Source organism: Eubalaena glacialis, chromosome 16, assembly GCF_028564815.1.
Source record: "Eubalaena glacialis isolate mEubGla1 chromosome 16, mEubGla1.1.hap2.+ XY, whole genome shotgun sequence".
In the NCBI taxonomy this organism is placed as follows: domain Eukaryota; kingdom Metazoa; phylum Chordata; class Mammalia; order Artiodactyla; family Balaenidae; genus Eubalaena; species Eubalaena glacialis.
Genome location: NC_083731.1, coordinates 65,975,577 through 66,002,725, shown reverse-complemented (window position 1 = coordinate 66,002,725; position 27,149 = coordinate 65,975,577).

Sequence of the window (27,149 nt, the reverse complement as noted above, 5' to 3'; positions counted from 1 at the left end):
AAAATTCCAGAAAGTTCCAATAAGCAAAACTTGAATTTGCTGCATTTACATTGTATTTACAACTATTGACATAGCATTTACATCGTATTAGGTATTGTAAGTAATCTGGAGATGATGTAGGGCTTCCCTGGTGGTGCAGTGGTTGGGAGTCTGCCTGCCAATGCAGGGGACACGGGTTCGAGCCCTGGTCTGGGAGGATCCCACGTGCCGCGGAGCAGCTGGGCCCCGTGAGCCACAATTGCTGAGCCTGCGCGTCTGGAGCCTGTGCTCCGCAACAAGAGAGGCCGTGATAGTGAGAGGCCCGCGCACTGCGATGAAGAGTGGCCCCCGCTTGCCACAGCTGGAGAAAGCCCTTGCACAGAAACGAAGACCCAACACAGTCATAAATAAATAAATTAAAAAAAAAAAGATATATGGACCCCTATGTTCATAGCAGCACTATTCACAGTAACCAAGACATGGAAACAACTGAAATGTCCATTGACAGATGAATAGATAAAGAAGATGTGGTACAAATATGCAATGGAATACTACTCACCCATAAAAAAGAATGAAATAATGACATTTGCAGCAACATAGATGGACCTAGAGGTTATCATACTAAGTGAAGTAGCTCAGAAGGAGAAAGACAAATACCATATGATATCACTTATATGTGGAATCTAAAATATGACATAAATGAACTTATCTATGAAACAGAACCAATCTCACAGACATAGAGAACAGACTTGTGGTTGCCAAGGGGGAAGGGAGTGGGGGAGGCATGGAGTGGGAGTTTGGGGTTAGCAGATGCAAACTAATATATATAGAATGAATAAACAACAAGGTCCTACTGTATAGCACAGGGAACTATATTCAATATTCCTGTGATAAACCACAATGGAAAAGATTATAAAAAAGAATATATGTATAAGTGAATCACTTTGCTGTACAGCAGAAATTAACACAACATTGTAAATCAACTATACTTCGATTTTAAAAAAAGGAAATGTACCTTCTTGTGTCACCTGAGAGCAAGAATCTGGTATGTTAGAAAGTGAAAGAAATTATTTCCTCTCAATAACTAGCTTGTACTTTTTCTACTTATGGATACGACTGACTGATTCAAAAGCATTGACTTAATGTAGAGAGTTGTTAGATTCCATTATTCTTCAGGATAAAAATGCTTTAAAATGTGAGTCAATCCAGGTTTAACCAAAAGGAAGAGGGATTGCTTCCCAAATCATCCCATTTTTCAATGGTCATTTGATTAAATGTAGCCACTTATGTTACCGCTGCCCAAATTACAAATGTGCCTCTACCACGTTTATGTCACCCAAGTAAACTGATATTTGTGAGGCCTTTTCACCACTTTCTTCCTTTGGGTTCACAATCCAAAAGTATTTGCTTACAGTCGATGAGTTTAATATGAACACATATTTGCAAGGTTACCTCATAGTCAACCACAAGGTAAATGGATTTGTCCATATTAAAAAAAACCCAGTGCCATACTATCACTTTACACCATTGAACTTGCCCAAATTACGTTTCATGTCTTTCCTGAATGTACGATCCTAAATTACTACTTCTTAAGCAAAATAAGAATGTCAGACTCGTTTATCCTGTGTGAGAAAAATCATGTGAATTCTATTATTTTATCAGACTTTGTTTTCATTCAGTTTCAGTCTCCTGCGACACATTCAGGCTAAACTGTTTTTTAGTACGTTCTCCTGGCCGCTTACTCATGAAAGGATCAGATACTACAGTGATTATCTTGCAGAGGCTCATTCATTGTTTTTGGAAACAGGCCACAGATGAAGTAACAATAACCGCACTGACAAAATAAAAAAGCTAAACCAGCAATACGGTATTATGACAACAGATCACATCTTGATTTGAAAAAGCAGAGGTGGTATTCTGGCTTTTCTGACTTTGTATATACAATGTCATTTCCCTGGACATTCTGCTCCTATCTACCACCAATAAATCTTCATCCAAGAAAGATAGTTCAAAGTTTTCCCCAAGGATCTTCAGGAATGACTGAGTGTAGTTGACAATACATGAGAAATTTTATTTCAAAAATAAATATTTCCATTATACTTCCTTAGGGGATACATGAGGTCAGGATATGTTATACAATTTTGCTTCATGGCATATAATCTGCTAATTTTCACCACGATTATTTCTCTTCAAAACATATTAGAGTCCTTGCCAGAATGTTCCCTACAAGATGGCTTAGAGTAACTAAAAATGAAAAGCAACCTGAGTGTCCAACACCAGGGGATTGGTTGAATATGGCATGATGTACACATATCAGTGGTTATGATGCAGCCATTAAAATGATGCTATAAAATATATTTATTAATGTGGAAAGATATTCATTTCATATTGTCTACTGAAGAGAACATATTAATTAATAATTTATATTATGACATATAGGAGAAATAACATAATGGTTATAATATATAAAATTATGTATGTATTATAACGTAGGAGACATTATATTTTATAATGTGTTATTATTATACATTACATGTACATATTATTTCTTTGGTAATGCTTTTCCGGACCTCAGATTACATCATGCTCTCCTATTAAATACTCTCCTAACATACTGTATTTTCCTTTAATAGCACTTATCAGAATTGTAAATGAACGTTTCATTGCCTAGTTGTTGATTTTGTCTTTCCACCTGAATATAGTCTGCTGGAGACATGCCCATCTTATACACTGCTATATCTAACTTCATCTAGGTTTTGGTAAGTAGCTCAAAATCTATTTGTTGAATGAAAGTATTCGTGAGTGACTAATTAATATGCACAGAAAAAAATCTGGACATATATATATAAAAATGTTAAAAATGGTTTCTCTGTGGACAGTGGGATTACAGGTGATTTTTCCTTTCTTAATTTTCTAATTTTTCTACAATGATTATGTACTTTTTTAATAAAAATGACTTGATAGAATTTTAAAACTGGAAATTGTTTTAGTTGGCTTTGGCTGTGATAATGCTTCAATCAGTTCCAAAATATCAAGTGTTACAACAATATGTCTTCATTTCTTGCTCAGTGTCTGTACGTCAGCTGTGGTAGCTCTCTTCCAGACTCCAGGTCAAGTTCAGGTCTTGTCCATTAGTCTTCTCCTATAGGGAACCAGGCAGAAGAATTAGTTCCTACTTGGACATACTGTTCTCATGGCAGAAGGAAGAAGCGCAAGAGGGACGAACAGAAACACGCGACACCTTTTAAAACCTCCACTCAGGATTCACGCTATCCTTTATGCCCACCTTCTATTGGACAAAACAAGTCACATAGCAAAGCCCAAAGACAATAGGGCAAGGATGTATATCTGCCTCTGTGAGACATGGTCAGTCTTATGATAATGGGAGAAAATGTATTATTACAGAGAGCAAACAAAGTTTTGGGTCCAATAATCTAATCTATCACTATACTTAATACTTTCTAATGAATAAGGTCCATTTTATGCTAGCAAAGTCTAAGTCTAAAAGTCAGAATCACAAATAATACCAACCTCTGAAAACAAGGGCCGAATCCCTGAGCCAAAGAACAGCTTTTCAAAAACACGTATGTCAGTATAGATAATCAGCACAGGCTCAGAATGTAAGGTTACCAATGTAGCAAAGAATATAAGCTGAAGTACTACATGAGTTGTTGTATGTGGAAATTGTTGCATTAATAACACTCAGTGATTTACACCGGGTTCATATATCCCTGTAAACCAGTGATCCTCAACCAAAGGCAATTTTGCCACCCCGAGGTCATTGGCAATGTCCATAGACACGTTTGGGTGTCATGACTTGGGGGGTATGGAGGCGGTTGTTACTGGCATCTGGTAGGTAGGAGCCAAGGATGCTGGTGGACATCCTACAATGCACAGGGCAGCCTCCACCACAAAGAATTATCCAGGACCAAATGCCATTAGCACTGTCGACAAATTCTGCTGAAAATGTACTGTCTTGGTCAGTCCCCTCCCTCACTTAATTTGGGTTTGACCATGTGATTTGCTTTATCCAACATATTACCCACTATGACACAAGAGGTATGAAAAGTGAGTGCTCACTGGGGCTTGCTATCTCTTGCTGCATTTGGAATCCCAAGAACCATGCAAAGAAGCCTAGCCTTCCGGCTAACTGCTAGAGTCCCGTGGCCCAGCTACACCCATTGCCCCAGCCAATCGCCAGTCACATGAGTAAGGCCATCCAGAGTCAATTATCCCCTAGAGAACCCACCAGCTACTTGTGGTCATGTGAGTGAACCCAGGCAAACTTGTTAAAGGACTTCCCAGCTGAGCGCAGCCCAAATTGACAAAACCATAGTAATATAAGCTAATGAATGATTATTGTTTTAAGCCATATGTTTGGGGAAAGCTTATTACATTGCACTTGGGATACAGGCTAAGATGCTGTGACTGCTAAAGTCATTTTAAACTATAAAAAAATTAACTTGATCATATGCATGTATCAGATGAGGTAGTTAGTTGGTAGCCAGAGAAATCCAGAAAATTGTTTCAATGCTCCTTTTCCCTTTGCTGGTATAAGTCCATAACACAATTTGCATTGCTTTGTAGGGGGCGGGTGGGGGGGGAGTTTATTTCTATCAAAGTGGAAGATAACATACAGGTTTTCATAATATAAATATTTCTTCCTAATTTCCCAATCAAAATAATTTCCCAAGGAGATACTCCCGATATCTGGAAGCCTTCAAAGGAAAAGGTATTGCCTGACCGTAGCTTCTTGAATGCTTTGGCATCATTTTACCATTTTTATCATCTTTCATAAATTTTCCCCTGTATTTTCTTTTTTAATAAATGGATTTGTGATTTCTTTTTATTTATTTATTTTTAATTTCTTTTTATTTGTTTATTTTTGGCTGCATTTGGTCTTCATTCCTGCGCGCAGGCTTTCTCTAGTTGCGGTGAGTGGGAGTTACTCTTCCTTGTGGTGAGAGGACTTCTCATTGTGGTGGCTTCCCTTTGCTGCAGAGCATGGGTTCTAGGGCGCATGGGCTTCAGTAGTTGTGGCACGTAGGCTCAGTAGTTGTGGCTTGCGGGCTCTAGAGCACAGACTCAGTAGTTGTGGCGCATGGGCTTAGTTGCTCCGAGGCACGTGGGATCTTCCCGGACCAGGGCTCGAACCCGTGTCCCCTGCATTGGCAGGCGGATTCTTAACCACTGTGCCACCAGGAAAGTCCCTCCCCTGTATTTTCTAATCCACATTAAATTCTCCTGTGCCTGGGTACCAGATCATAGGACCTTATAGACCCAGGAAAGGATTTAGCTTTAACTGATATTCAACATGGTATAAAACTAGACAAAGTATATGAATTAGAGTATACAAAAATAGAAATATGAATAACTTATAACCTAGAAGCATGTGTTTCCTGCCTCCATGAAACAAAGGAAAGTAAAAATACAGAGAGATACCAGTTTTCACTTACAGAATTCCCATGTCTGATAACACAGCATTAATAAGAACAGAGAAGGACAGTTCCCTCCTCTCTTTGCTGGAAGGAGTGTAAGTTGTTTTAACCCATGGGGAGAAAAATTTAGCAGACACTACAGAATTTTAAAAATTCACTACTTTCCTCCAGAAACAGTGTCTCCCTGTTTCCAGATGCTCTTTCATTGCCCTTTTGTGCCCCAAACCTTTTGTTTCTCCTTTGTTCAGAATGCATTTCCGCTGCTTCTGCCCCAAGCCTCATCATTGCCTGACACAATCCCAGTCCAGCTTTCCAGACTCAGCTCAAAAGCATCATCTCCAGGGCTTTCCTAGTGGCACAGTTGTTGAGAATCTGCCTGCCAATGCAGGGGACACGGGTTCGAGCCCTGGTCTGGGAAGATCCCACATGCCGCGGAGCAACTGGGCCCGTGAGCCACAACTACTGAGCCTGCGCGTCTGGAGCCTGTGCTCCGCAACAAGAGAGGCCGCGACAGTGAGAGGCCCGCGCACCGCGATGAAGAGTGGCCCCCGCTCGCCGCAACTAGAGAAAGCCCTGGCACAGAAACCAAGACCCAACACAGCCAAAATAAATAAATAAATAAATAACGTTCCCTTTAAAAAAACAAAAAAAACCCACATCATCTCCAGATGGAGTATGACTGTCCCAGCAGAATAAATTTCTCTGGCTTCCGTATTCCCACAGTTTTGGATTGTTACCTCTGTAAGGGCACTTAGCTCTTCGCTTTGGGATTTATCCCTGAACAACGACTCTGTCCAATGGACCAGGAGTTCCCCTAGGGCAGGACTCCTTCTTCTTCCCCATTGCACCCCCAGGATCCAGGCCCTTGTCCAGCAGAAGGAGAATATGCAATGAATGTTTGTTGAGTGAATAAATGAACTCTATTATACAGGTGAGGGAATCAAGGCTCAAAGCGATTAGCTAACTTAGTTAAGCTGCACACACATTGACTCATTTTCCTTTTAATTTGAGAAATACTTTCATACAAATTAAATCTGCTAAAATAGGAATAAGAGAGAATTAAAAATAAACTGAAAACATGTAAAGGACTCAACTTAAAGTGATGAGCCAGGACCTGCAGCCAGGCTTTCTGAAGATAAGCTCAGTGCTTTCCCACTGCCCCATGCTCTTACCAAAAGTGGGTATATGTCATCTGTGTTGACTGGCAGAGATTTATTTCTTATTTATTGTTTAGGTGACTTCAATCTTAAGGGTTGAACCATAGTACACTGGGGGCAGCATGTTTTCCCACTAATATTTCACTACAGACACAGCCATGAAACCTATGGCTTCTGTCCAATGAACCCCTCCAGTCACCTCAATTGCACAATGAAGCAAATGTAATGTGTAAACAAAATGGCTCAAAACACAGAACGGAGCTGTAGCACTGACAGCCACAGAAAGCAGTGAGATACTAAGCGAGTGTGTCCCCCTGACAACACTCTGAGCAAGCAGACCAGCGCGTTTATCTGGTGGCCACTTGGCTCCCAGAAAGCAGCTGGCCGACATGAGTTGGCAGTACTCCCTCGGGCCATGCTTATTCCTGGTGGCATCGGGCAGGATGCCAGGCATCACCCTCTGTATGAGACAACAGGGCAAGGTGCCCAAGGGTTATAGACAAAAACATCTGTCGGAGTCACCGAGTTGCTGGTTGCCTGAGTTCACCCACAGAGAAAGCCAGGGGAGCCAACTGCCAGGACATTTCCAGGATGTGTCCTGTCCCTGTGAGGGACGCTGCGAGCTCCAGAACCCAAGCCCAAAGGTCAGCCAACATGACAACAGATGCAAAAGCCTCCCTGTCAGCATCTGTCGGCAGACAAGGGTTGGGGGCAGAGGCATATCCCCTCCTGACTCAGGCTAAGATGGAAAACGCCAGGTTTGAATCATTTCTAAATGACAGCCAAGCAACTGGTGGAAAAGTAAACAAAAAGTCCATCATAATTTCTTTTAATGTTGTCTTTTCAACAAGACACCAAGTAACAGCTTGATGAATTTTTTCCATAGAAAATACTGGTTCTGAGTGCAAAATTTCCTATTTTGTTTTCTTTTGTTGGTTTTTATGGACTTAGAACACTTCAGGGACACAAGAGTCCATAAAGGTCATCTCCACCAGTCCCCTGATACACGCACGGAGTGGCCTCGGTCTTTCTGCTGAGTTAGAAACTCCTCTCCATTATAACAAAGTCAGATGGGGTAGGTGTCAGCTAAGACTAATTAGCTCACCTTCCTGGCAGGAACCTAAAGATCAGAATCATATTCCTCACTAGTGACCACCCAAGCTACTTTGCCATTTGGTGCACTGTTTTATTTTTCTTAATCAGAATTTATTCCTATTTCTCATGATACCCATGCCTCAATTATGATCTGTGGGAATAACGTGATCATTTGGAGGATAAAAACAATATGACCAACTTGTTTCCAAAATACATGAGCCATTGTCTTAGTCTGTTTGCACTGCTATAACAGAATACCACAGACTGGGGGGTTTATGAACTACAGAAATTCATTTCTCACAGTTCTGGAGGTTGGGAAGTCCAAGATCAAGGCACCAGCAGATTCGATGTCTGGTGGGAACCCACTTCCTGGTTCATAGACGGCCGTCTTCTGGTCGTGTCTCCTTTGGCTGTGTTCTCAAATAGCAGAAGGGGCAAGGAAGTGCTCTGTGGTCTCTTTTATAAGAGCACTAATCCCATCCATGAGGGCTCCACCCTCACAACCTCAGCACCTCCCAAAAGCCCCGCCTCTGAATACCATCTCATTGGGGATTAGGTTTCAACATATGAATTTGGGGGAAACACAAACATCAGTGCATAGCAGGCACCATGCTGGGTACCAGGGCTATCATGCTGAATAAAAGCCAGCACTTCCCCCCAGAAGACAGTTTAGCGGGAGATCTTCATCCATCAAATCGATGAGCTCTGAATGTGGGGAAGGTGTAGAAGCTCTAGTGTGGTGACATTTAGAGGTGGTAGGGCAGACCCCATGACCACTCGGGCTTTTGAGAAAACCCAGCACTTGCCTTAGAGAACTCAGTGAAAACATTGTTTTAAATAACATATATCTTTAGCTGTTTTTTTACTTTTAATCACTCACCTTAAGTCTGGCTAGAAATTCTTGAAGATTAAAAGGGTTAGCCATCACAGTACAATAGCAGGGTTTTACTCATTGAGTAATTAACCATTGTAAAGCTCCTCAAAGGAAGAGTACCATTTGCAAACAGCACCTCTGACGTAAGGAGCCAAATCTGGATCGTAAGCCCGAGGCTGGTTGTAGCCTGTAAGGTTGGTTGCTGCAGGTGAAACCCTCACACTGGACTGTGTCATTGTGATGGAAACCTAAAGTGGGATTTAACTTGGTCAGTGTAACTTTTATTTTAATCATTCCCAGTTCAGTATCATTGGCATGATCTCTATATTATGCCATTCAGCACATCTTTTCCCCTTGTTCTTTCATCTGTATAATTTAGAATTCATTTTCCTAATGGGCATTCAGCTGTATGAATCTCAGTAGCGTCACTAAGATGGTAGAAGTATCCTGAAAAATCTGCATGTAGTTGACGGAGACATTCCATTCAGAGCTAGTGAGTTTCACAGGAAGCTAGCTGTTGGGTTAAAAAAACATACAGGCCAAACATACAATGACATCAGGCCTCCTTCCCTGACGCCAGCTCAGTGTTTGATGTGGTGACATTCTGAAGCCATGTGATGCCAGTCTCAGTTGCAATGATTCACATTGTTAACCTTTGGAAATGCTGAACATAAATGAATGACCCTAAATGCTACCCAGCTGTACAAGAAACACTATTTGTAAATAGTCTCTTCCCTGGTATAGTATTTGAACTTGAAGAAAGTTACTCAGCAATTTAGGCAGTTCAACAGTCCGTAAAGTTACTACGGTCACAACTTGCAGGCGGCTTTACCTTACCACTTTTGCTGCTAAAGAACCGCAATCAGCATTTATCCTAAAATATCATTAGTCTCACATTCCTACTTAAAAGAAGTGAATCAGAAGCAACAGCTTCAAGGTTTAAAGGCCCAGTTCCCCTCATGTAACCACCCCCATCACCCAGATGGAAGCAATCCTTAGAGGGTCCCTACAACATAACATCTGAAGTCTCACACACTTTCCGATCATGCAACTACAGAGAACATTTGGAATAGGAGGTTGACACCATCCTGAAATCATTTGTTGTCTTTTCAGAATAAAATATGAGAACTGCTACTGTAGTTCTAATGTTGATTAGACTTCTAGCTCCTATGTTCAGAAAAGTCACATGTGGTAGCATTTGTTTGGAAAATGATTTTCTGATATAGATTCAAAAGGAAAATGATTTTGCTAATATCTGTTTTACATTTTAACTCAAGTACAATAGAAAAATGAATGGCCATGCACCATGCAACACATAAGAGTGTTCAGTGAGTCATTTCAACAGAGCTGGTGGTGGAGGGTCATTTATAGTTTAATTCTTTTATTAACATTTCTAGGCCTAATTCCATAACAAGTAAGACAGTAAATAATTTACCCAAATTAGTTCTTTATTGTATTTTCTCCACACATCTATTATTCTGGAAAGACCAATCAGCTTGATACTTCATTCTTCCCACTTCGAGATGCCTCTAATCCACAGGCCTCCTATAAGGTATTTTAATTTTAAGCATATAGTGATCTCCAGATGTCATCACAACTGTATATCTCAATAGCCACCTGGTGTTGGCTGAGTGCTTCCTCTGTGTCAGCCATTACGCTCAGCGCTTTACAGACCAGATCTTTTAATCTCATTCCAGCCCAAATACTTTGTATATTATTGTATTATATGTTATATTCAGTTATGATTTGATTATTAGTCTCGTTTCCCAGATGAAGGAGTCACAGAGATTTTAATAAGCATTCTGCAGCCCGACAATAAGTATATGGCAGAGTTGGGGATTGAGACCCAATTTTAAGTGGCTGTGAGATGTCCAAACATTGCACCCCTACCCTATGTGACCTGTTGGTAGCACTTTAACCACCCTCGCATGTCTTCTGGTACAAAAAATACTATGTAACTCTCTTTAATTTGTCTCACTTTGGCCCAGAGATTGGGATGTGGTAGAAAAGAGGCCAGTTGCTCATTCGACAAATAACACTTTTAAATTGGGAAAGTTGAGTTAGTGCTGCTGCCATGGCAACTGACCAGGAGAATTTGCTGGTAGTTAAGAAGCTGCTGGGGTGAGAAAGAGATCCCCAAACGTTAGCAGGCTTGCTTAAATGAAGCAAGATATTTTAAAGTCACAAAGTTGAAGCTGCATCCTAATCACAGAGACTATTTTCAATATGTTTGATGTTTTAATGTATTTTGAATTTGATTAAATCACTGGTGGAGATAAATATCTAGGTTACATGAAACTAAATAATCAGTATGACTAAATTTTTAACTGGTGGGCTTTACTTTTTGGGTCAGAAACAAGATAGAAGAATCCAAAGGCAAATTAAATAACATTGAGATATAGGAAAAGGGTGCTGAAGTTCACTTGGGTCCAAAGATAGCTAATTTATTTAGGGAAATAAGATCTTAAGAGAGCATTTTAATCAAGAGTCTTCCAGCTGCAGTAACAGAAATACAAACTGAACTGACTTAACTTAAAAAATGGCTTTACCAGCTCATGTAACTGAGAAGTTGAGGAGGTAAGTCTGGCTGGTCAGAATGAGGCGGTTCACACATTATCCTCAGGAATCCGTTTCCCTTCACTTCCCAGGTCTGCTTTCCTTCGTGTTGACTTCCTTCTCAGACAGGTTGTTTCTCTGTAGTAGTACACATGATCTCTAGCCACTCCAGCCCATCAGCTTAATAACCATACCAGAAGTAAAGTTCTTCTGAACACTTCTGCAAAGATCTCAGGACAGGCTCCCCTTGGCTCACTTAGAGTCACATGTCTACCCCAGATCCACCAACACTGTAGGAGAGGAGGGAATTGTCTGACTCTGAACCTTGTCGGATAGCCACTTCTGGAATACTGGGGGACACTGGGAGAAGGAAAGGAAAATCGGGCTACTATTATCTAAGGAAGGAAGAAACCATATTTTGAAGACAGAAACAACAGATTCTAGGGTCAGGAAGAAAACCATTCTGAGGTAATAATTCAGTGTCTGGCAGATAACTGACTTTATTCCTTTGACAAGTTTTAAGTTACATGTCTCTGATAAGTCTTTGAGCATCTCATACAGAGAATAACCACTCTGCAGAATTAGGCATAGAAATGGGGAGCACGGTCCCTCCTCTACCCATGCCAAACATCCCCACCAGGTCCCTGCAATTCCACCATTAGAGTCTAATTCCTTCGGGTCTTGAAAATGTTTCAGATTTTAAGACTCTCCTATTAAAATGCAAGTGCTCTTATAGAGAAGCTGTACCTTAAATCTTTACCAACTGTTTGAGGCTTTGAAATGGAGTGAGAGGGTGCTGAAAAGAGAGGTTGAAACACATTGAAGAAAAACTGCCAACCACAAGTTCACTGACTGATGACTAGGGCAGCCATCTTTGAATCTGATGGATGGTAACAATGGATACATACCCTCATATGTATATATAATTTTTATTATAATAACTGTTTTGGTACAAAAATAATACACGTTCATTTTAGAAAATTTGAAAGATATAAATAAATTAAAAGAATATAAAAATCAACTGTTCCTCCCTAAAACCATAATTCCAGTCTAATTATGAGAAATTCCAACAATAGGGCATCCTACAAAATATCTGCCAGGACTCCTCAAAACTGACAAAGTTAATGAAAACCATAAATGTCTGAGAAACTGTTGCAGCCAAGAGGAACCTAGGAAGATACCATGACTAAATGTAATGCGGTCTCCTGAATAGGATCCTGGAACAGAAAAATAACGTTAGATAAAAAATAAAGAAATACGAACAAAATATGGACTATAGTTAATAATAATGCTTCAATATTTGTTCATTAACTGTAACAAATGTAAGAGGTAATAATAGCTCATGTGTACTCGTGTAAGATGGTAATAATAGAGGAAAGTGGATGTGAGGTATATGGCAACTCTGTACTATCTTCTCAATTTTCTGCAAATCTGAAACTGTTCTAAAACTAAAGTCTTTAAATTTTGTACAAAAAAAATCAATTCTAATTTCACCACCCAGAATAAACATGTTAATATAGTAACATCTATATTTACAAATGTTTTGCCTATGCATAAATTTCCTTTTATAAAAAATGGGATGAAACTATTTTGGATTATGTTTTATTGTTCTTAACAATAAATTATGAACAGCGTCAGTGTTGAGAAATATTTTTCTACAGCCATAATTTTAGTGGCTGCACATGTAGGTCCTTATGCCCGAATTTATTTAACTTGTGTCTCTCGGTTAGACATTTAACTGTTTCCCATTTTTCAATACTAATAAACAACGGTTTAGGGTTTTGTCCTTCTGTTTTGTTTTACAAAATAGAATCCTGTCACACATGGTATTTTACATGCTGCTTAAGTCACTCACAGTACCTTGTAAATATTTCTCCAAGTCTGTGAACATGAGCTGCAACACTGAGCCCAAATCTGGACCCTCGTCAATAGCTGCATCTGCTAGCTAGCAGTCCTCAAAGTTCTTTTAAGTTGGGACTTCGTAAAAACCATGAAAGAGCGTAGAATTACATCATGAATTAAGTACAGTTTACTATCAGATGAACTCAAGTATGAATTTATATTAAACAGCCCACAACCGGAATACTCATTTAATAAAGAGGTAACTGTCTTCTTAACTAGCAAGATCTCCCCGGTTAAGAGATGCAGCCAAGAGCCAGTTCTCTGCCCTGGTTCTGATTTTTTGTTGACCTACTTCTGAGGTCATCTGCTGGTCCCTGTTGTACTCCATCTGTGCCTACAAACCACAATGAACATCATTAGATGGTATCAGGATTTACCTACAAATTTCAGAGAATTCCTAGCCTTTCTGCAATTACTCAAAGGTTGATTTTTTTTTTTTTTTAAGCACAGAATCTTTATTTCCTTGGTTCTAACCATGTCTATTTTTATTTGCTACTTCTTTGGTTTTAACCACCCTATTTCCTTGGCTCTAACTGTGTCTGTTTTTATTCACCACTTTATAGATTCCAATTGTATAGTGAGATAAGCTATGTAGAGCACTCAGCATGGCACACGGTAATTACGCCGTAAGTGTTATTGGTTGGTATTATCTATACAAATGCTGCAAACACAGAATCCACAGAACGACAGCTCTAAAAGGTCTCACTGTGGTAGGAGAAAGAGTGTTAAAGCTTCTCCTAGCTTTTGGCAGCAAAGGATCAATTTCTGGGCTGTGCAGTTCCTAAAAGACCTCCAACTTCTCCGTTTTGTAGACATCAGTTACTCTATATGTATTTTTCATGTATCACAATATCCCTCCCCAACAGTTATAATTACAGTTAAAAAGAAAACATTTTGCAGCCTCGCCAGGTCCCTTCTGTGGAAGGTTAATCTTAAGGATATGCACGTTGTATTCGCCATCTGAACAGTAAACTGGGTTTCAGACTTACAGACATACAAGAAATGTGTACATCGATTACACAAGTTATATTCTAGCTGTGCCTTCATTATCCGATTTGTGACCTGGGCATTACAAATCATTTGCAATATCCCTGTTTATACAACAACTTTGGAAAGATTGAGATAACAGTAATTAAGCTCTAGTGAGTAAAAAGCCTTCAGAAGAAGTACTGTAGTGTGGGCACCTCGCTTATTAACATAATGCTGGTTTTGCCACTGTAGTATTTAAATATAAAAAGGGCTCTGTTTGCATAGTTTGCTATTTCTCAAACCCTGTGTTTAAGTTTTTTTTTTTAAACAACTATTCCTATTTCCATTTATTGTTTATTTGCTACCAACCAATCCTCAGACATGGCTATCTGTGGTTCTTCAGTCACCCCATTTGGCAGTCACCCCATTTGGACTCCAATCTCTGTGGGTTATTAGTTACTTAAGCACTTGGTCCTACCTGAGTTCTCCTCCTGTTTCTATCATGCTCTCTATTCTTTCTGGGACAGACGTCATACAAATCTCCACTTCGCATCTGATTAGACAACATGGCAGAGCCATATCGCCTGCTCCCGCCTTGGGGTGAGTGAGCGACCTCCACACTGCGGGAATCCACTGCCCACTGGGTTCTTAGAGGCCCCCAGGGAGATGCTGGCTGGGCCTGCTCTGGCTCTGTTCCTTCACACGAAAGAGGTCCCAGAGCAAACTGGGAAAATAGACAAAGTCGACCCTGGGTCCACTAGGGTGACTCCTGACTGCTTAAATCCATCAGTGCTCCTCTGGACAGCACAAGATTTTACTGTTCTCCCTTGTTAGAATTTAGTGTTCCCATAGTCTCATCCTGCAGCCTTGACCTGACCAATTCATGCTAATGTGTGAATGAAAAGGGACCTATTATCCTACTCAGTAAAGAGAGCTGCACCTTAACGAAAGCCTTCTGGAGCTAATGTTGGAACCCAAAGGAAAACCTCTAAAGAAGCGATTTTCTAACTCTAAGAAGACTGCTGGAGGATAAGTGTTTGAGGCAAATAAAGCTCTCAGCACCTCTGAAATTATAGGAGGTAAGCAGTTCTTTATTCTTCCTTAGGGCGGGCCAGTCCTTACAAAGCAGATATGACATTGTAGGAAGTGTCACTAGATGCAAAGTGGGGGAAGCTGGGGAGAGTTAATCTTATGCACCTTAAGCTGAAGGGGGAGGTAATCAGTAATTTCTAATTTACTGCTTTTGCCTTGGAGGAAAGAAAGGGGATGAACATTTACTGAAACTCAACCATGGGCTAACCATCGTACTAAGATCTTCATATGCACCATCTCATTCATCCTAGGAATAGCTACTGTTTAGTAAGTGCTTGCTTTGTATCATATCCTGGAGTAAGAGTTTGAAATATATTACTTAGTTGAATCCTCCTAATAAGCATATAAATAATTCTATAGTTTCCTAAAATACTATGTAAGTATTATTCTCTCTCCTTTTTCCAGCCGGGAAGCAAGAGTTGGGGAGTCAACTTAATACCACGCACCTAGTCAGTAGCAGAGTAGGAGTCAGACTTTGATCTAACTCCAAATTCTGTGCTCTTAACATAGCCCTTTAAGATAACTGTATGGTCCCATTTTTCAGATAGGGAAACTGAGATCAGAGAAATTAAGTAACTTGCTCTGTGTCTCAGAGCCAGTCAGAGATGCACCCAACTTCTTCAAACCCAGGTCTACCGGAACATAAAGCCCATGTGCTCCCTCCTGCTGACCCTTGGTGGGAGCTGAAGAGATACTATCCTCCCAAAGACCTTTGTGTAAGTACACGGGTAATTCCAATATAAATAATGTGGGTGAAAAATCAAAAAATATGTACAGAAAGCACAATGACCCATCCTTAAAATAAAAACTGATCTAAATGTCTGGGGTCTCATTTCTGTGAATAATATAGTATGCTGATCCCTGAATGTCTTTCTCTCAATTTCACTGTCACCACACTTCAGGGTAGGATGAGGAAAGACTCGGGTGTTGAAGGAAGGCTCTGAGTATATTTGCTACAGGTAATTGCTCGTGTTGTTTATTCTGATGAAATAAAAAAGAGTAGGAGTGAGGAAGGTAGAAATGAGAGACAAGCAAATGTTGAAATGAATGAAAAGCCATGTCTAGGGGCGTCAGTACAACATTTTTCTAGACGATGAGGTTGGCGAGGGTGAGAGGGAGGTGGACAGTTGAGGAAAGAATAAACTTGAGAGGGAGTTGGAGAAGAGACGGAGAAACAGATCAGAGACAGAAACAGGCTTCCAACAACTCTGTCACAGGAGGGAACAACAGCAAGGGTTTATCTCTTTTTCCTTAATGTCATTATTTTTTTTCTTTATTTTTTTATTGGGGTATAGTTGTTTTACAATGTTGTGTTAGTTTCTACTGTACAGCCAAGTGAAGTAGAGTTCCCTGTGCTATACAGCAGGTTCTTATTAGTTATCTATTTTATACATATTAGTGTATATATGTCATTCCCATCTCCCAATTCATCACACCACCCTCCCTGCCACTTTCCCCCCTTGGTGTCCATACGTTTGTTCTCTACATCTCTGTCTCTATCTCTGCCTTGCAAACTGGTTCATCTGTACCATTTTTCTAGATTCCACATATATGCGTTAATATACGATATTTGTTTTTCTCTTTCTGACTTACTTCACTCTGTATAACAGTCTCTAGGTCCATCCATGTCTCTACAAATGATCCAATTTCTTTCCTTTTTATGGCTGAGTAATATTCCATTGTATATATGTGCCACATCTTCTTTATCCATTCATCTGTTGATGGATGCTTAGGTTGCTTCCATGACCTGGCTATTGTAAACAGTGCTGCAATGAACATTGGGGTGCATGTGTCTTTTTGAATTATGGTTTTCTCTGGGTATATGCTCAGTTGTCGGATTGGGTTTATCTCTTTCTCCAGAGGTTTCCCTCAGGAGCTGCTGATTCTCTGTTCCCTCTGAGGGTGGATGGTGACCTTGGCCTGTACTTCCCGGGGTTGAATTCATGACCTCATTTGCCTGATCCCCCTCCGCCTCTGTAACCTAGGTTGGGAGCACGTAGGTACCAGCAGAGCCTCCGTGAATTCATCACAGATGTTTATGGGAATGACCATGTTGGGGGAAAGGTGATGGCCAGGGGAAAGAGCATTGGTCTGGGGACCAGTAGACCTAGTTCCAATCTCAGCTCTAACACTGAAAATTGAACTCTGCAGTTCCTTGGTTTCCCTAATTGTAACATGGGCATATTGTGCCAGCTTCCTAAGGTTGGAGAAGTAAATGTGGAAATGTACATGAAACCATCTCATACAACACCTGGCATGTGGGACATTTACGCTCTTTCATCTTGTGTAGGGCATTTTCATAAGAGGATATCAATTCTCCCTACCTTGGCTTTAAATTATGAATAATTGTTTAACCTCCTCCCATAGGGTTTAGGCAAAAACTAGAGTCCTCTTCAGAATCCATATCAAATTATTTTTCATATTTTCATGATTCCAAATCTTAAACTTTTAATCATGGTTTTGATTTGAAGAAACATCCCAAAATCATTCGGCACAAAACCTGGTAGATAAATGATAATTTTTTGTTTGTTTAAAAATACAGATTGAAGGAAAACAGGAAGGAAGGGAGGGGATTGGGGGAAGGGAAGGAAAGAGGAAGACAAAAAAATGCCCTGAGCACCTGAGTTTCTTGGGTGACTCAACTGATAAAATATTAGTCCAAGAAGGACTTTCTAAGAACGGCTTCAGCAGTGGCAGCAATTTGGGATAAGAACCTACTTGGAAGGGGACAAGAGGACAATATTTATTTGGATATGAATGTCCTTCTGTATTTAAATTTTTTTAAAAAGGTGTGCAGTCACACCTTGTAATCCTCCACAAATAGGACCAAGTGAGGGGGTGGGATCATGTAGAATCCCCCATTCTCCCCTCTCAGAGACCCTATTGGGTCATGCAATCACCTGGTTACATGGCCCTAGTTGGCATTCTACATGCCTCTGCAAGGGTAAGATATAGACTGCGGCATGCTTACCTCAGTTGTTTTCTCTGGGTTCACAAGATATCTTGAGAAATAGCACAGAAACACCAGTCTGAAAAATGAAGTAAGAAAAGCAGATTCAAATGCTGGTTATATGTGCAACACTTGGCATCGCTTAACCTCTCTGAGCCTTAGTTTCCCCAGCTCTTCATCTGTAAAATAACTGGATTGATTTTAAGGTTCTTTTGGACTCCCCCATTTTGTGGTTTCTGCCACTTTCCTTTCTCCTCAGAGGAGCAACGTGACTTCCACCGACCCGTAGATGCAAAGGTGGATTTCCCAGGAAGTAATGAAGCTTTAGATTCAGGGCCACTTACCTGCACAGGGCCCTTCTTGGGTCTTGGGACGAGAGGTTGTGTTCACGTGATCACATCTTTTGGTAAAATTTGCCAAAGTAGATATTTTTATATTCCTTTTCTTAAAGAGGACCCTCAAGATTGTTTAAAGCCCAAACTTCACAAAATCTCGATTTGTGTTGTACAGAGGATGTATTTCTTGACAAACCCACTAATAAAATTCAGAGTTCATGAAAAGTAGACAAAATCATCAAGTGATGAAGAAAAGTCCAGAAGCTCGTTTAAAAAGCAACCACTTCCAACTTCCCGCACTTCTCATCTCCCATTCAGCTTGTTCTGCTTTTTTAGAGCAAGAAGCTGAGACCTTGAACAGTGCAATGGCTGACGCAAATTTACAACCTGAATTGAAGTTATAAAATACACTCCCGATAATAGGGTACTGTTCTCTGCCCCAGTAATAGGGCACCAAAAAACCCTGGAAACATGTGGTGATCTACTTTACTAATAGGAAATCACAAATGGTGCAGAACAACCAATGAAACGGGATAGAGCCCGTTGCCATCCCTAGAAGGACAGTTTTCACATTCACTTCATGTTTTTTTACATCATTTAAAATAGAATAGCTGGTGGCTGTTTTTCAAGCATGGCAGAGATTATTTTTACTTTCAATTACACTCACCAAAATAGCAACTACCGTGCTGGGAATAGAGAATGGGCTGGCATTTATTTAACTGGTTTTCAAGACAGTGTCAGTCTTCATTAAAAAAAAATTTTTTTTTTAATGATTTCTCCCAGTTGCTTTATGCTCCCTGGGACTTGCTTTCCTAGATGACGTCTTCAAATCCCATGCCTGTGGCTTGCTTTTGGGGTGCAACTAGCTATAGGCGTTCTGCCAGGTCCTCACAAGCCACCTCAAGGTTCTTGGAGTTTGCACCGAGGTCCCTGCACTGTCCGAAGTGACCACACTCTGTCAGGCTGCACCCAGTCTGTTTTCCAGCCCCTCTCCTCAGGGAGAGCATCAGGGATGGGGCATTCCATTCCCAGAGGAGCCCGTCGCCACTTGATTACTAAACAGCAATTCTGGTCCAGCTGCGGGGGAGCCAGGAGAAGCATCCTTGGGGGGTAAACTACACACAAACATATTTATTCAACTTGTTGGGAATGTGAGCTACTAAGTGATATTTCACAAGCCACTTATGCAATGGTCAGCCTACTTCCCGAAACTTATCCTGCTGGCTGTGCGGGTAGGAGAGATATATCAAGGAAATTTTTCTAAACCAATGGTAATTATACAAGTATTAAACGCCACATTCCTTTGTCCTTGCAAATTGTTTCTTTCCCCAATTTGTCTCCTACTGTGTCTCTGGCCCCTTGCTCTGCCTCTATCCATATCCAATATTGTTCTCTAGAGATATTAGTTGTCAAACACACTTAGCATTCAATCAAAAAAATATTTATCAAGTGCCTACCATGTGCCAACACTGGGTTTTGCTCTGGGGCGGGGGCGCAAAAATGAAGAAGAAATAGTTTCTGCCCTCATTGAACCCAATGGGAGCACTGGAGGCGTAAAGCAGAGCACACAAGTGCATTGTAGTAAGTGTTGTGATGGGCAGCAAGCTTCAGTGGTGGGACGTCTACATCTGAATCTGTGCAAGTGCTTTTGGGGGCTGCCTGGGAGGAATGTGCAGTGGAGATCTCCAGTGATCCAAATATTTCACTTGAAAAAAATGTTCTACTGCTTTTAACACAATTAATTAATATCTGGTGTATTGGTTTTCTATTGCTGCCATGAAAAATTACCACAAACCTAGCAGCTTAAAACAACATTCGTTTATTATGACAGTTCTGTAGGGAAGAAGTCCAGCTGGCTTGGTTAGGTACTCTGCTTAAGGTCTCACAAGGTCAAAGTCTAGGCTTGGGCTCTCTTACCTGGAGAATCTGTTTCCAGGCTCATTCGGGCTTTTGGCAGAGTTTCTTTCCTACTCATAGTTCCCATGTGGCCCCCTCTATCTTCAAGCCAGTAATAGTGAATTGAGTCCTTCTCATAATTTGAATCTCTTTGATTTCCTCTTCTGCTTTCAAGGGTTCATGTGATTACTTGGATCCACCTGGATAATCCAGGATTTACCTTAAAGTCAGCTGATTAGTAACCTTAATAACATCTGCAAAGTCCCTTTTGCCACATAACAATATAACTACAGTACTAATACCAGGGGCAGAGATCGTGGGAGGCCAAAATTCTACCTACTTCAGTCCACCCCCAGCTCCCGGGATCCATATCCATATCACACACAAAATACATTCACTCCATCGTAAGGTCTCCAAAAGTTTCATCCCATTACAGCATAAAATTCCACCTAAATCTCATCAGTCCAGAAGTGCCAAATCTCATCATCTAAGTCATCTAAATCAGGTACAAATGAGGCTTTGGGTACACTCTATTAAGTAAAACTTGGGGGGCACAATTTTTCTCCATCTGTGAACCTGTGAAACTAAAGAAACAAATTATGCTATCCAACATACAAAGATAGGACAGGCATAGGATAGCAGTTAGAGACATTCCAGCTCAAAAAAAGGAAGAAAAGGTGGCGGAGGGGGAGGTAAAAAGAAGTCACTAGTGCAAAGCAGTATTAAAATCCAGCCAGACAAACAAATGTATGGATACCAAGGGGGAAAGGGGGGATAGGAGGAATTGGGAGATTGGGGTTGACACATATACACTATTGATACTATGTATAAAATAGACAACTAATGAGAACATACTGTATGGCACAGGGAACTCTACTTAATGCACTGTGGTGACCTGAATGGGAAAGAAGTCCAAAAGGGAGGGGATATATATATATATATATATATATATATATATATATATATATATATATATATATATATATATATCTGATCCATTTTGCTGTGCAATAGAAGCTAACACGACATTGTAAAGCAACTATACTCCAATAAAAATTAATTAATTTAAAAAAATGAAAAAAGATAAAAATTTCAAAGACAAGGGAAAAAAAATCCAGACAAACTCTACTAGGCTTCAAAGCCTGGAAATAATTCTCTGTGGCTCTCAGTTCTGCCTTCTGAGTCATTAGGTAAATTGAAATAGCACTAATTATATTCCAGGCACTGTGCTGTGGGTTTTATGTATACTGACTTATTTAATTCTCCAGCTAACCTATGAAGTATAATACATTGCAATTAATTATCCTTGTTTTACAGACGAGGACTCTAAGGCATATATGGGTACAGAGCTTGCCAAGGTCATACAGTTGGGCAGTGAAGATCTGGACTCAAACCCAGGCAGTCTGGCTTCAAGGCTGTTAAACTACACTCTACTCTCTGGAAAAATAAGTAATAATTTTAAACCACTGAGTTCTGCTCAGGAAAGAAGGAACTTGGAAAATAGTCCAGGCTTTGTCCATTACACAACACTATTTTCTCTGAGACATGGGTGTATGTTTATATGTCCATGTGCAGGGCCAGCTTCAGTACAGGGGATTAAGAGAACACCTGGCATCTCTGTGGTGGGATATAGAGGTGAGAGTGTTAAGGGAAAACCCAAGTCTTGGACCACTTACATGCAGGACTCTTCTCTAAAAACAATATGTAACATGAGTTTATATGTGAATTCCTCCTACTTCAATGTAATCTGTCCCCTTCTTTTAAGAAAAGAAGATCATAACTCTTCATGTACATAAAGACAATTATTTTCCAGTCATCCTTTAGTCTTTGCCCCTGATAGAGGAACACACTGGTTTAATACTTCCTCATGGGGAGGCAGCATCTCACTATGGTTAGGTATGGTGCCTCAGAGGTTGGACTACCTGAATTTGAATGCTGGTCCACCACTTCAGAGCTCTTGAATCCCAGATTACTAATTTAGCTTCTCTGAGACTCATTTGTAATATGGGGAGCATATCAGTACCTATCTCATAGAGATTTTGTGACTATTAAGTGCATATAAACTCTATGTGCCTGGGATCTGGTAAGTCCTCAAAAAATCTTAGTTACCATAATTTTCCTATTTAAAAACTTTTCCTTGTTTTTATTTTGCATCTTTTCTAATTCCCTCCATGCTATAATATAGATACAATTCTATGCTTAAAAGAGCGGCATGGTACACAGCTGGTATTGTGGGAGGCCTCTCCACTGTGGCCATGTGTGCACCCAGTGAGAAGTTTTTGAACATGGGAGCACCCCTGGATGTGGGTCTGGGTGTTGTCTTTGTGTCCTCACTAGGATCTATGTTTCTTCCACCTACCACTGTGGCTGGTGCCACTCTGTACTCAGTGGCAATTTATGGAGGATTAGTTCTTTTCAGCATGTTTCTTCTGTATGATATACAGAAAGTAATCAAGCGTGCAGAAGTAGTACCAGTGTATGGAGTTCAAAAATATGATCCCATCAATTCGATGCTGGGAATCTACATGGATACATTAAACATATTTATGTGAGTTGCCAGTATTCTAGCAACTGGGGGCAACAGAAAGAAATGAAGTGACTCAGCTTCTGACTTCCTTAATACATCAGATATCTGGCTTGTTTAATAGGGGCAGATATTCTTTAAATAGTTTGTGCAAGCAACTTTCGTTGAAATTTAGAAGATAAGAACTTGTCAACAAGTTTCAGGTGTTCCAGTAATGTGGTGCTTCAAGTCTGCTTTTTCTTCTGAGGAATAAATTCAGTAGTTCTCTTCCAAAAAAAAAAAAACAGAATTATTCTTTCTATTTTATTTTATTATTTGAAATAGGTGTGGTTTAGAAACTTTTCCTTATGCAAATATTTTCTATAAAGTAATTCATTCCTCATTCTAATAATAATCTGAAATGAAACATCAGGATTTGTTCTTAAATTTTACATTTTGAATTGAATATTCATTTTCATACAAACCCAGTTTCATTTTGGCTTTTCAGCAATAATTCATTGACACATAATATCTTGCAAATATCTTTCTCTTATTTTGGTAGCCTGTCAGTTTTTCCCAATATTTTGTAGAATTTTTGTCCAACCCTAAATAGGAAGTTGGCAGTTAACCCTAACACAACGTACAGTCAAAATACATGAAAGTTCAATCACAAGAAAGAAGTCTGTGACAGAATCAAAAGTTCTGAATTGTAGACCTTACACCCATTAGGATGGCTACTATGAATAAAAATATCAAGAACAGAAAATAACAAGAGTTGACAAGGATATGGAGAAATTGGAACCCTTGTGCACTATTAAGAGGATTGTAAAATGGTGCAACCGCTGTGGGAAACATTACAGAGGTACCGCAAAAAAAACTACCATGTAATCCAGCAATCCCATTTCTAGGTAAATATACAAAAGAATTGAAAGCAGGATCTCAAAGAGATATTTACATACCCATCTCTCTATAACAGCACTATTCACAATAGCCAAGGTGTGGAAGCAATCCAAACGTCCATTGACTGATGAATAGATAAACAAAAGATAGTATATACAGATAATGAAATAATATTCAGTCTTAAAAAGGAAGGAAATCCTGACATATGCTACAACGTGAAACCTTGAGGATGCTATGCTCAGTGAAATAAACCAGATACAAAAAAGACAAATACTGGATGATTCCACTTATATGAGTTATTTAAAGTACTAGGGGCTAGGGGAAGGGGACAGAGGAGAACTGTTTAATGGGTATAGAGTTTCTCTTCTGCTGGACACAGAAACTTGCAAACAAAGTTCTGGATATCTGTATCACAACAATGTGAATATATTTAATACTACTGAACTGCACACTTAAAAATGGTTAAGATGGTAAAGTTCACATCATATGTTTTTTACTACAATTTTAAAAAAAGGAATAGAATGTACAACACCAAGAGTAAATCCTAATGTAAACCATGTAACAAATGTACCACTCTGATGGGGGATATTGATAGTTGGGGGAGGCTGGGGGAGTGGAAGGGGGTATATGGGAACTCTCTGTACTTTCTGATCAATTTTTCTGTAAACCTAAAATTGCCCTAAAAAAAAAAAAGAGGTCATGAAGAACCTAGTGGCAAGATGGGAATAAAGACACAGACCTACTAGAGAATGGACTTGAGGATATGGGGAGGGGGAGGGGTGAGATGTGACAGGGTGAGAGAGTGTCATGGACATATACACACTACCAAATGTAAAATAGATAACTAGTGGGAAGCAGCCGCATAGCACAGGGAGATCAGCTCGGTGCTTTGTGACCACCTAGAGGGGTGGGATAGGGAGGGTGGGAGGGAGGGAGATGCAAGAGGGAAGAGATATGGCAACATATGTATATGTGTAACTGATTCACTTTGTTGTAAAGCAGAAGCTAGCACACCATTGTAAAGCAATTATACTTCAATAAAGATGTTAAAAAAAAAAAAAAAATCAATGTATTTCTTTTTAAGTTCTGATTTCTCGGCTGCGTAGACATTCTAAACATCCAATGATACTTTCAGAAGGACTTAGCTTGGTGTATCACAGGTGAGGACATCAGTGGATGGCCTCAAAGGTATCATCAGTGTGTTGTAACACAAGCTATAACCTATGATTAATTATGTTCCTTTGGAATAGGCAACACTCCCTGTTTCTTCATCGGCAATGTAAGCGGTCACATTAAATGACCACTGAGGCCAGTTTGACCAATACATGGCTTTATGAGGCTATGAGTATAGGCCTTATACGTGATTCTCACTGAGTAAAAAGTTGTAAAATAGATGACTTAACTTGGGGATTTGTGTTTGTGATTCATGCTTACATAATACTTACCAGATTCACAATTTAGAGATGCAACAAAAGTGACTGTTTCTATGAAATACCACTCAGTTATAACTTGAATTTTCATGTGTAATACCTAAAAGTAATTCAGTTGTCCTTATTTAAAAATACTACAGTCATAAAATGTCTCTATAAATTTTTTGAAAGATTGAAATTATACAAAGTATGTTTTCCAATCACAATGGAATAAAACTAGAAATCAATAGCATAAGGAAAACTAGAAAATTCACAGATATGTGGACTTGAACAACACACTCTTAAACAACCAATGGATCAAAGAAGAAGTCACAAGGAAAATTAGAAAATACCTTGAGACAAATGAAAATAAACTTATGAAATGCAGCAAAGCAGTGCGAAGAGGGAATTTTATAGCTACAAATGCATACATTAAAAAAGGAGAAAGATCTTAAATTAACTAACTTTATACCTCAACAAACTAGAAAAAGAACTAACTAAATCTAAAGCTGAAAAAGGAAGGAGATAATAAAGATTAGAGCAGAGATAATGAAATAGAGAATAGAAAAAAACAATAGAGCAACAAAAATAAAGCAATAGAAACTGAGTTTTTGTTGGTTTGTTTGTTTTTTGACACACTGAGTGGCTTGTGGGATATTAGTTCCCCGACTAGGGATTGAACCCATGCCCCCTGCAGTGGAAGCATGGAGTCTCAACTACTGGACTGCCAGGGAATTCCCAGAAACTGAGTTTTTTTAAAAAGGTAAACAAAATAGACAAAGCCTTAGCTAGATTAACTAATAAAAAAAGAGAAAAGATTCTACTAAAATTAGAAATTATAGAGAGGACCTTACAACTAATGCCACAGAAATAAAAAGGATTATAAGAGATTATTATGAACAATTGTATGTCAACAAATTGGATAACCTAGAAGAAATATTTAAATTCCTAGAAACACACAACCTATCAAGATTGAATCATGAAGAAATAGAAAATCTTCACAAACCAATAACTAGTAAAGAGATTGAATCAGTAATCAATAACCTCCCAACAAAGGAAAGCCAGGACCAGATGGTTTCACTAGAGAATTCTACCAAACATTCAAAAAAGAATTAACACCAATCCTCCTCAAACTCTTGCAAAAAAATTGAAAAATAAGGAACACTTCCAAGCCCATTCTACAAGGCCAGAATTACCCTAATATCAAAGCCAGGCAAAGACACTACAAGAAAACTACAAACCAATATTTCTGATGAATGTTGGTGCAAAAATCCTTAATAAAATTCTAGTAAACAGAATTCAACAGCATATCAAAGGATTATATACCATAACTGGGTGTAATATATTCCTGGAATTCAAGGATGTTTCTACATACAAAAAACAATCAATATATTACACCACATTAACAGAATGAAGGATAAAAACCACATGATCATCTCAACTGATGCAGAAGAATCATAAGCTGGGGGAGGAATCAATGACTCCATTATGGATTTGTCCTTCATTTTCAAAAGCTATAGATGGTCCAGGCATCAAGCTTGGCAAAGACAAAAGCTCCCCAAGTGAGCTTCAGAAAAAGAGATAATGAAGTTCTTGTCCCATAAGGGGGTCAGAAGGATAGGAGGAGAAGCAGGAAAGAATGTAGACGGAAATAAGTTTTGATACATGGAGGTTTCACAGGCTTAAAGGGGATTTCCACAGAAACAGCCCATGGATTCTAAGGCAAGAGTTAAACAATCAACGAAGCCCCTCTCACCCTTTTTATCTAATGTTCAATTCCAGAGAGACTCAAGTTATCAGAGAGCATCCATTAGGAGTGAACTCTTTTGCATTAAAACTGCGTCCTAATGGAATCAAGAGAGGGAAGAAGATGTTTTAGCATACAGAGGATATTAATCATCGAAGAAACTCTAAAATTTCTATAAATGATACCTAGAATACATTACAACATCTACTGAATAATTATTAAGTACTGTGATAAAGCTGTATGCTAAGTGCATTTCATTTATTAACCCATTTAGCTTTCACAATGAGACAGGTACTGTGTAATGCAACCCCAGATAAAGAAATGAATGCTTGGAAGGGTCAAGCGAT